At 45.5% G+C, this 10,516-nt stretch overlaps 1 long non-coding RNA gene across 2 annotated transcripts; it reads left to right on the top strand.

Moving 5' to 3' along the window:
* The first annotated feature begins 1,423 nt into the window (after positions 1–1,423).
* LOC122366763 lies at positions 1,424–10,474 on the top strand. Of its 2 annotated transcripts, none has more exons than XR_006253940.1 (2): positions 1,424–1,504; positions 10,410–10,474. It is a non-coding gene; the product is annotated as an uncharacterized LOC122366763 (long non-coding RNA). The 2 variants fall into 2 exon arrangements; XR_006253941.1 differs by lacking the exon at positions 1,424–1,504 and adding an exon at positions 5,571–5,789.
* Positions 10,475–10,516: the final 42 nt, after the last annotated feature.

The raw sequence follows: 10,516 nt of genomic DNA, 5'->3' as shown, positions 1-10,516 counted from the left end.
GGGGACCCAGCGGCACCTAATGAATCCAATGTTGTGCTTGAGAACGCGCCGGACCCGGCCGGCCGATGGGCGTATTATGCGTCACATCAGGCCGGCGTCGGTGGGGTGGAAATGCTCGACGATGCCGACGCGTCGGAGACGTCGGTGCCGACGCGTCGGAGACGTCGGTGCCGACGGAGCTATGGTTGCGGAGGTGGTGAGGGAGAGGACAGTGCCGGAAGTGGTGGGGATGGTTAGAGGAAAGAGCACGCGCCGTCTGGTTTTGGTTGGGGTACGTCATTTTTACCATTCAGGACATTACGTACAGGAAATTATTGTGAATGCAAGTATTAATTATGCAAAGTTTTGAATAAAAAACTTATCAATTTGAATGCATACTGCATGACCATGAATCTAAAAGCATAAATGTAACATTCCTCATAAATCTGGAGATATATGAACTGCTATAGTTACACTGCCTAATTTTAGAACACGAATGTGTAAGGATTAGCAAGTCATTCTATATGACTCTCCTATAGCACATCCATCCTATACGACATCTATATTAAGGCCGTGTTACATATAGATGCCGTTGACCGATTCGGGATCTTTCATACTCGGTCTTGGCATTTCGCAGACCAGTCGGTGTCCACCGTGCGACATTTGCGGTTCGTCACGACCGCCACGATTATTTCATGAAAAATTTAAATTTCGTGGCCGTTTGCCGATGCCAAACAGTCGCCAAGTTGCCGCCGACATGTCACTACGTGCGCCAACGCCCAACATGTTGCCAAAGTATCGCCGACTATTCGGCATTCATTCGTGATGCTCGACGAATCATGGATCAGCTTCAACCCGGGCACGATTAGGGGACTATACAAAGCCCCCCGTTTTTCTGCAATATCTTCAAGACCGTTGCACGTATCGACAGGAAACTTTCAGCTCCTTCGACTTCATCAGTTTGACACCTTTATCCAAAGGAAAAACTCGTATCTACCATTAGTCTGCCGCAGCCCAGAAATGACGTCAGAAAACGTCATAATGTTCGATCGATTCTGATCGAATTCATGGGCTTACGAGAGTGGCTCTCAAAAGGTGAGCCCATGCTTTTTTAGCTAGAACCAATTTCTTCAACGGGTTGACACAAAATACTCAAGGCTTAGGGCACAGGGTATATACCGGGAATGCTACAAGCACGGGTGTCTTGGCAAACTGATCACCGATTTTTACACGACTTGATTCGGCGACAGGCTCGTGGCCAAAATTCGGCAGTGTAACAGGACCTTTAAGTCGCATATGGGTACGATAACGGATGGCACCTGTTGGTTGCCATCGAGTCTTGCACTGCATTTAGCAGCTGTTCCGTCCCCCTCCCCCTGCCCCTCCCAGCCGGCCGGGCGGGAACACGCCTGCAATAGAGCTGATAACGGGAACACATACAAATACTCCATGCAGGGCAGGTGCAGTCAGCTCTGACGAGACTGAACCGACATTTCAGCATCGCACAGGGTCTTCTATTAGACAGGTGAGAAAAGCGGATCTCCTGAGAAAAAGGGAAAATATTTACAAAAGCGGTTGTTCTTATACTTTCACATAGCCATGCTACCGTCAATCTTATAGCGGATATTGGTCTGCCATGACGACTGAGGCTCGAGCCCCGCAAACATCGTTTTGCTTCCCTGGAAAAATTTGTAATGAGTGCTTAGCTAGCATAAAACATTTCTCATTTTGCATGCAAAAGGTGTGCAGGTGCATCCAGCAAGGTTCAACGATACGAAACCAGGAACAATGATTTTTGTTTCAACAAGCAGGCTTTGTCTTGCAGGTAAGTAGGTATCTGTGAGGCATGAAAACCTAATGGCGATTTTTATTGCACTACGACTTTACAGTGTATGGGAATCATAGGAATTACAAATCTGTACAAATTTCACGGCAATAAATCAGTAGTTCAGGTTTTGGGGGCTCAAATTTTTAAAGTTCGTCGCGTTTGTGCTTTTAATAGCCGACGTTTCCCTACCCACAGACTACCTACCCCATTTCCTTTCACAGAACAGACTTCCCTACCCACTACTAAGCCGAGAAGTACGTCAGTGCCGTCAGGAGCATAATGCTGACGTGGACTCTGCGTCTGACGCTGGTTGCGGCCGCTGTCACCTTCACTATTGCAGCCTGTCCCTCTTCAGAGTGGAAGCAGTTTCGGGACAAATGCTACTGGCTGTCCAACTACAAACTTCATTGGGTGGATGTATCCAATGTATGTGCATCGATTCACCCTGAAGCGACAATGGTCTCTATCCATGACGCCGTAGAAAATATATTCGTCGCGGTGGAAGTGGCTAGTGAATTTACCACTTGGCTTGGCCTGTCGAGACAAAACAGCTCTCCTTCTTCTTGGACCTGGACCGACGGTACCCCGTACAACTTCCATCTCTGGTTTGATAACGACCCGGACTATAACAGTGGAAACTGTGCTGCGATCAACGCTTACGATACGACCATTTGGGCTACCTATAATTGTTCAAATCGTTACTTGCGATTCATGTGCCAGGTTTTTACCTCCTGAGCAGCAACGTTTGATGAAAGAAGCCTGCTGAGACAAGAGCTCTTCTTCTTTTTCTATTAGATGTTCCCTAGCATTACTGACAGAGGCCCAATAAGTGCAGACTGACATTGGAAAAGACGACACTGACCTATCCCGTTCAGCGCAGTTAGGGCTCCCTCCTCCGACCGAGAGCTCTTGCCCTCTCTTTCTCCCTCTTCTTCCATTCCTCTTCACTTCTTGTCATCTGGTGCCCTTCCCCGACATAATATGGTTCCCGATTTCTTTATACTTTCTACTTTACATATACTGCATCATGATTATGTTGAAAATTACAATGTTTGGTCCATGTCAAATAAAATATTTACATTTACTGCTATGTTCTTGATCATTATTTCATTCTTTACTGACACAGTCAGCGCGGAACAAGCAACAATCGAACATATCGAGAACCGAACAACTGGATGACAATCAGATGCTGCTGTAGTCCGGTTGTATCCAAAGTCTCACCGGACTAAAAGCTGCGGCACTCTGCGGCCGCAGTGTAATGTGATTGGTTGTGTAATGTGATTACACAACCAGTGGCGCGGGAACCGGGGGGGGGGGGCTAGCGGGGGCTGAGCCCCTCCCAACTTTTCGGCTGGGGAGGGGGGAAGGCTCGAATGTATTTGAGCCCCCCCCCCCCCCCCCCCAGCTGGAGGAATCGAAATCGGAAATCTACCATCATAATTTCATAGATTCATACATAGGCGCAGGAACCGGGGTAGGGGGCAGTAGGGGAAGCTTGCCCCCAAAACTCTGCGGCCGTGGAGGCGGTGCCCCAGTACTTTTCATGAGGCCAGGAACCGTTGGCAGCTTGTCCTCCCCAAATTAGGGGTTGTGGGTCACAAAGGAAGAAAGCATCCTAAGTGAAAAATCCACCTCTTTCACTGGCTCGGCAACTCATTTGGCAGATTGAAACCTTTATTCCAGGTCGCCAAAACGGTTGTTTCTTAACACTCAGCTGAGACGGAATACCTCAATTTTTTGGCAATTATTTTCCTTTTTTGTTGAAAAGGCCAAGGTCTGAAAAATAAGTGGCCTAAAACCGGTGAGAAAACTAGATTTGGGGGTACCCAGGTTGATCTCTATTATGGTTCAGCCCCCCAGTCTGGAAGAAGTTCCCGCGCCACTTTACACAACGAATAGCGTCGGCACCATGTTCAGGCTAGTGACGTCACGTCTCGAACATGTCGACGCATTTTTTTTGACAAACCCTTCATCTCATAAATATCCGCGAAGGACGAAATATCCCTTTTAAAAAGTGTCCAAGCATTCAATCCTGATCAAATACCTATTTATTTATGTTCGTAGACCGTTGCTCTGTCATTGCTTCATCCACCACTAGTCCAAGACAGACAAACTTGAGAAAAATCGAGTGACTGTACGTTTTTTGAAAGTTTTAATCCAACTTGTCGGATATTCACGAGAGTATAGATGTAGGGTTTGATAAATAGAAATGCGTCTATGTATGCGATTGTTTTATTCTGGGATAGGTACAGGTGAACCGCGCAGGGGTTTAGCTGACGGGGTGTTCGGGAGATGGAAGTGGGCTATGCATTGGATTCGCTCTCCGCATGTCTTCAAGTTCATATAGAGGGGTCGGCAAATGGTGGGGCATGCCTTCTCTGGGGGCAAAGGAGCCCTTCGACGAGGATAATGAGCGGCTCTAGGAAACCAATAAGCCTGTAAGAACTCGTGACTCGCATGATATGATAAGAGGGTGTATGTGAGCTGCGTCCAATTGCGATTCTTGCCTGGCATGGTCTAAAGAAAGAGGTTACATGTGAAGGGCATTTAGATCAAGGTCATGCAAATTTTAGATGAGAGGCCAGTTTTACCAACAGAAAAATTGCCGCCGGCCGGAATTTTTTCCTAAAGACCGCTTCACATGCCCATCACGTAAACGTGATGGGCACCAGTGTTCGCCACGGGCCGGGCCAGCCCAACGGGCCACGGGCCGGGCTGGGCTACGGGCTGGGCCGGGCCCCCAAATATCATTAGTTAACGGGCTATGGATGGGCCGGGCCAAGAACTTTGTGCACTATGGGTTTTGCGACTAATGTCAATTTAAGAAAATTTGGAAACTGATGCAAACAAAACCCACTGGGAAAATACAAAAACTAAACCAAATTTAAGCAATGTGAAAGAAAACCTACTTGATATTGAATTTTGGGAATCTTGAGAATTATCCAATATCACATCATGTCACACATAGGAGGGTTTTCATAAAAATTCCGCAACCAAAAAGATCAGAGAATCTCTAGCATCATTAGTTTGTTAATAAAAGTTAAAATGTAGTCATCAGAACAACTTACTTAGCACTACAACTCCAAAAACTAAGAAGCCACTCAACAATGATGGGCTACAGGGCTACATTAAGTTAACACTTATATATGGCGATAGTGAGACAATTCCAACACAGTCTTTTTTCCTTCACCGACGGCTTTTTAACGAACAGAACCTTAAAAGGATACTCACAAAACACACTGTAAGTAACGAGGAACTCTACAGAGTATTTCGCGATGAAAGCTTCTTTAAATGTCCATAAATTTGTCCAAATAAATCACAACAAACCAGCCCCTTCTCAACAAAATGTGCAATCATGGCGGCGGCGCTATGTTTATGTGGCGGCATCTAGGTAGTATACACAACAGTATATCAAATAAATACGTTTTTTAAGTGAGTATCAAGGTGAAAACAAAATTAAACCAATGAAAAATAAAACCAAAATCACGAAGTCTGAAAACTCGAACGAAAAACAAAACAAAAACTTGATCATATATGTTTTATTATACAATTCGTCAGAATCGCTACCTGCCGCAGCTGCGACAATCAAGAAGTGTTCGCTCATTTTCAATTGATGATGATGATGCGTACAAGTCGCAAAAGTACCCAATGACATTTCAAGCTTACCATGTTTTCTGCTTACGCTGCTAGCGATATCCATATCTTGAAAAGAGCCTAACATAAAATAGCAAGGAAAGTAGCAGATAGTTGTCCACAGAGATTCGGTTGACACGTGGGCATGAATTGAAAATAGATTAAATCAGTTTTGCTGATAAATGGATGGATTTTCTCTTTTTTTGGAAGACAGTGCTAAAGTTAGTGTCACCTATTTTGTATGCTTTCTCAGGCTTTTGATATTGCAGCATCTATGGAGTGAATTTAACAGCAAGGTCAATCCCAGACAGATTCATCAATTCCCATAAGTCAAGCTTTTTTTCTGCTGGTAAGTGCTGGGAAGTATAGAGTATGTTGCAAATACTTCCTTCAAGTATGCATTAGAGTCACCAATTATTAATGATAATGTTCACACACATCAGCTTGCAAGATAACTTTACTCATAGAATGTAGTTAATATAATCATGTAAACTTTTTATAGGTGTGTAATCATGACCTAATTGACTGAGGTGCTTGCTGTTACTGTTAAAATTTGTGCCATAGGTGCTTGAAATGATTATATTCATTGAAAAGAAGGGAGTCATGATTGCCATGTTAATATTCATGCAATTTGAATTGTTCTCAAAATAGTGTAATCAATCATGCTTATTATAGCCATAGACTAAGACAATAACTAGATTGCTATTTTTGACGGGCCGGGCCGGGCTGGGCTTGGAATATTTGCCAAGAGCGGGCTACGGGCTGGGCCGGGCTCTGAACCCATGGGCCCGGGCCGGGCTGGGCTGGGGATTTTGGGGCCCGTGGCGAACACTGATGGGCACGTAAGCGGATAGGGCTCTACCGCTTACGCTCCGTACCTATGCGAAGCGGTCTTTAGGCAAACAATTCCGGCAGGCGGCTATTTTTCTGTTGGTAAAACTGGCCTCAGGTGTAAACATGATCAGCTCGGAGGTTGGTTAGACTCGGAGGCTGGGTCGGTGGGTGCAGTTAGGGTCAGTTGGGTGCAGTTGGGGCCAGTTGAGTGCAGTTGAGGTTGGTAGGTGCAGAGCTCAGGCTGGTTAGGGTTGCCGAGTGCGCGGTCGGCCGGCAGTGACCTTCTCTGAGTCACTATCACTGTAATAATGCGGAAATGGGTCTTGGCAATGGCCGGTTCATTGTGTTCAGCGAAGATCGGTTTCAAATGGACTGTGAAATCTATTCGGTTATACGGTTATAACCTTTGCAAAACCAAAACCAAACGAAACAGTTTGACCGCGCACATGGTTATCATTTAGCAGATCAATATACGCAGTACACAGTGGAATATGCTGCCGAGCAATAAGCTGTCTATAGTTTAGACATAACATATCCAGTATCCACCCAGTACCCACTTATGCTTACATCAAAATCTAATTTTAGCGCAGAATTATCTGCACTGACAATGCCCACTACTCATCCCATTCACCGCGCGCTCGTTTATCATTCGCATGACTGGAACTCATTACTTCAAGTAAAGCATCAGAAGCATGCAAACTAATGCGATTATCTCTGGAACATGTTCACCTTGACTTGGTCGCCCCGGGGTACCTCAGTTATGGTGGACCTTTGCAGTCGCATGGCTGCACGCTGCAGCTACTAGTCAGACGGCCAGTAAAAGATCATCTCTCGACAGATACACGATCATTCTTCCTCGGTGGGCACGCTTAGATCATCTCCCGCTCAGCCGCTGAACGCTATGATCGCTGACCGCTTACGCTGGTGACTGATTGCTGATAGCCCATCACTGTCCGCTAGTTGCTGAACCAAGTGCCGGGACAAAAGTGAATGTGTGCTGTGGGTCTTTGGAAGGCCATCTATTGAGGACAGAAGCTGATTTGGCGTCGCTGCTGATTGGCAGTGGGTTACACCAAGATTATGACGCCTCTGCTGAGCATTTCAGTAATGCTGCTACAGGTAGGTAAGCGCGCCCGTGTTTTGCCTTTATTGTGGATATCGGTTGGGAGGTATAAAATGTGATATTCGGACTGGTGGTAGTGTGTTTGACGGGCGAGAGTATTCTCTGTAATAAGGACCCGGACCAGGAGCTCATCCATTTATTTATGTTTTTTTTTTTATTCTCACTAATTCGATGTATAACAGCAACTCACCTCACCAATAGTAATGCAGGCTACAACGTTTTTTTTTTTTTGCAAACTGATGTGGAAGAAAAAAACTTAAAATTGGTTGATAAATTTATTTACTGCTAGAAATATTCGGACTGGTATTCCTACCAGTCTTTTATTATTATTAATATCCCAATAGAATTTAAAAATAATAATGGTAAGCGACCCTCTTTACTTTTTATCCCGTATTACGGTTCAGCTTCGAACTCCGGTGCATGACATTTTTTTTAAATACTAGCCTCGATATGGATCATCGATGGAGTTTCAATACAGAACTACGTTTCACAAAGTGCAATCGTCGATATGAATATGGATTTCGTATATAGGAACAAAATAAATTTAACGGTCATCATAGGGTGCGGTACCAGGGCCTCGTCTAAGGAATTTTCACTGGGGGGGCAGAGACTGAAGGAGCCAAACCTAGGGTACCCCCAAATCCTGTTTTCTCACCGGATTTAGGCCACTTGTTTTTCGTCACAGCCCTGAGACCATGATTTTTTTTACAAAAAAAAACAGGCAATCCGAGCCATGTGTAGGGACGGGGAGGGGGATCGGATGGACCCGCCATGGGTTTTCGCAAAAAAACTCGCGCAAAAAGCGGTTGACCGCGACCAAACTTTCAGTACCCTCGAGCTGATCAATTTTACACCCACTCTAAAAAAAATTCATGGCCCTGACCAAAACAACTTTTGACCTGTGGCCTATTTCTCGAGACCATGTTTGGCCGGAATCGCGATTTAGCGTGTCAGCTCACATTGTCCGCTTGTTTCCAGTCTTTTTGTGATTGACATGTTAGATGAGTACCGCAGCGGTACTCATGTGGTTGTCTTTGCTCTGAAATTTATCTTTCTTTTTTTTCAGTTGGCTGCTTCTCTACACGGCTTTCCAAGACCTACTTCAGTGAAACACCGTCGCTCCACGACCGATTCGAATATAACAGAAACTCCAGCATACTACATCACAATCATCACGGGTTTATCTCAGCCACCGACCTGGCGTCTTCAACCTCCGACCAACGAAAACTCATACTTTATTTCCGTATCCCAGCCTTCTCTCACTAGCGATAACGACGACAACAAATCAGATAAAATCAACACCGATACTCCCGGAAACACAAACGAACCGGATGAGATGAGCGCCGAAGTTAACCCTCTTGATTTCGAGTTCGGAGATGTTATTGCTGTGGGGTGTTCGGAGGGATTCGGTAGATGCGGGGGAGGATGTTGTCGAATGGTCTCCGAACTGCCGCCCTGTCCCAGCGGTTTGCCGCGGGTGGGTGGGAGATGTGACCTTTTCGATTAGGCGTCTGGATGTTTGCAAATGGTCATGTCGAGTTGTTGGTGAATGAGTGGACAATAAATGGTATGTAGTTAGAAATGTAATTAGCATAAATGTGCGTGTAAAACCGGTGGGTTGTGACATGTAATGTCGGCCGAGTCACCTGATTTCAATCCGACTTCGCTGTTTTCGTCAATAAATTTGATTCCAAACCCGAGTTCAATAACAATGAAAGAGCAAATAAACATGCCAAAATAACAACAATTCAACAACCGTTACCCTTAGAAGTTAAGACCTTTCTTCCTTATCTAAGCATGGATTTTGCTACCCAGTGGGGAAGTAAGTGAAGGAGGCCGCTAATGCGCCGAACATGTCTAAGGTAACCGATAAATCGGCTAACTGGTCTAACAGGTAATAAAGTAACACATGCCTCTCTCTGGTCAATGCTATTTTTAAACGGACAGTTATTCTAATACGAAGCCTCGTTGATCAACATAGTAGAAGAACTGACCTTGCGTCCATTTATTAGTGAAGTGTCTGAGTGGGCTGAAAGAATGATACAATGGTTATGATGCCGTTGGAACTGCAACGGCACACAGCTAAGATACCGATTCGCAAAACATCACTTCCAGTACCCAACCTGCGGATCCAACATGACTTCACAAGCCACATTTATGCATACGGCATTTCCGTCCTTGAGCAAAGCCACATTCCTTCGACGAACACCATCACTAGGCGCCTCCGGGTAAAAAGATAATCGCCGTTTATCTCTCCCAGATCACAACACTCTATTCGCCCGTTCTGCAGCGAGCTCAGCGGCGCAGCAGCCTCGGGCTCCGAGGAACAATCGGTTCTTCTTCGGTTAATGTCTCGCCTGTCGCCGTCTCTATGCGATGAACGCTCCCTAACACATGCGACCTTCGCTTTGGGACAAAGCCGACGTCTGAATGGATTGCTGTATTGCGTAAATTGCGGCTCAGCTCGGTTTGAGACGACTGAGGTGCTACCCGCAGTCGTCTCAGTGGAATCCTAAAGAGAGGGTGTCACGGGTGAACGCCGTCCTTTCTGGCTGTGTGAAATAGTAGTGTGATAGTGTGTAAGTGTAGCGTGGTGCCACGTTCCTAGTGGATCCTCTCTCACCAGAACGGATGGCGCTGGCGTGGAAATGTTTCCTGATAACGACTTCAGTGGTAAGTCGTACCCCATAACCGTATAACCCGTCTAACAACTACATAGTAACCTTCAACCGTATTGCCGTTACCTCGTTTCTGTTGTAGGTAATTAGTCATTTTCGAAAATGCATTGCGGCTCGTCGCTCAACTAATTGTTTATGGAATGAACACGAGCCTATATTGAAAAAAAAACATGTGGTCGTTAGCAGCTATCGACCTAATGTGCCCTTTAGATCAACCGAAGCTGATGATTAGCTCCTGATTTATGATGGCTCTGTATACTGCGCTCCTGTTTCGTGCCTGCTTGCTTTGGCACTATCAGGAGCGTTGCTTCATGATACGTTCTCCTTTTTTCAGATGGCTACTTCACTTCTGGTCGGTTCTTCGCCAATAGATATCATCACACAGCATTCAAGTGAATCCAAAATATCTGGCGACGCCTATGCAAGTGATTATCTGGATGT

The sequence above is a fragment of the Amphibalanus amphitrite genome, unplaced genomic scaffold, assembly GCF_019059575.1.
Source record: "Amphibalanus amphitrite isolate SeventyFive unplaced genomic scaffold, NRLGWU_Aamphi_draft 000829F_arrow, whole genome shotgun sequence".
NCBI classification, from domain to species: Eukaryota; Metazoa; Arthropoda; class Thecostraca; order Balanomorpha; family Balanidae; genus Amphibalanus; species Amphibalanus amphitrite.
This window is presented reverse-complemented; position numbering and strand designations above follow the sequence as displayed.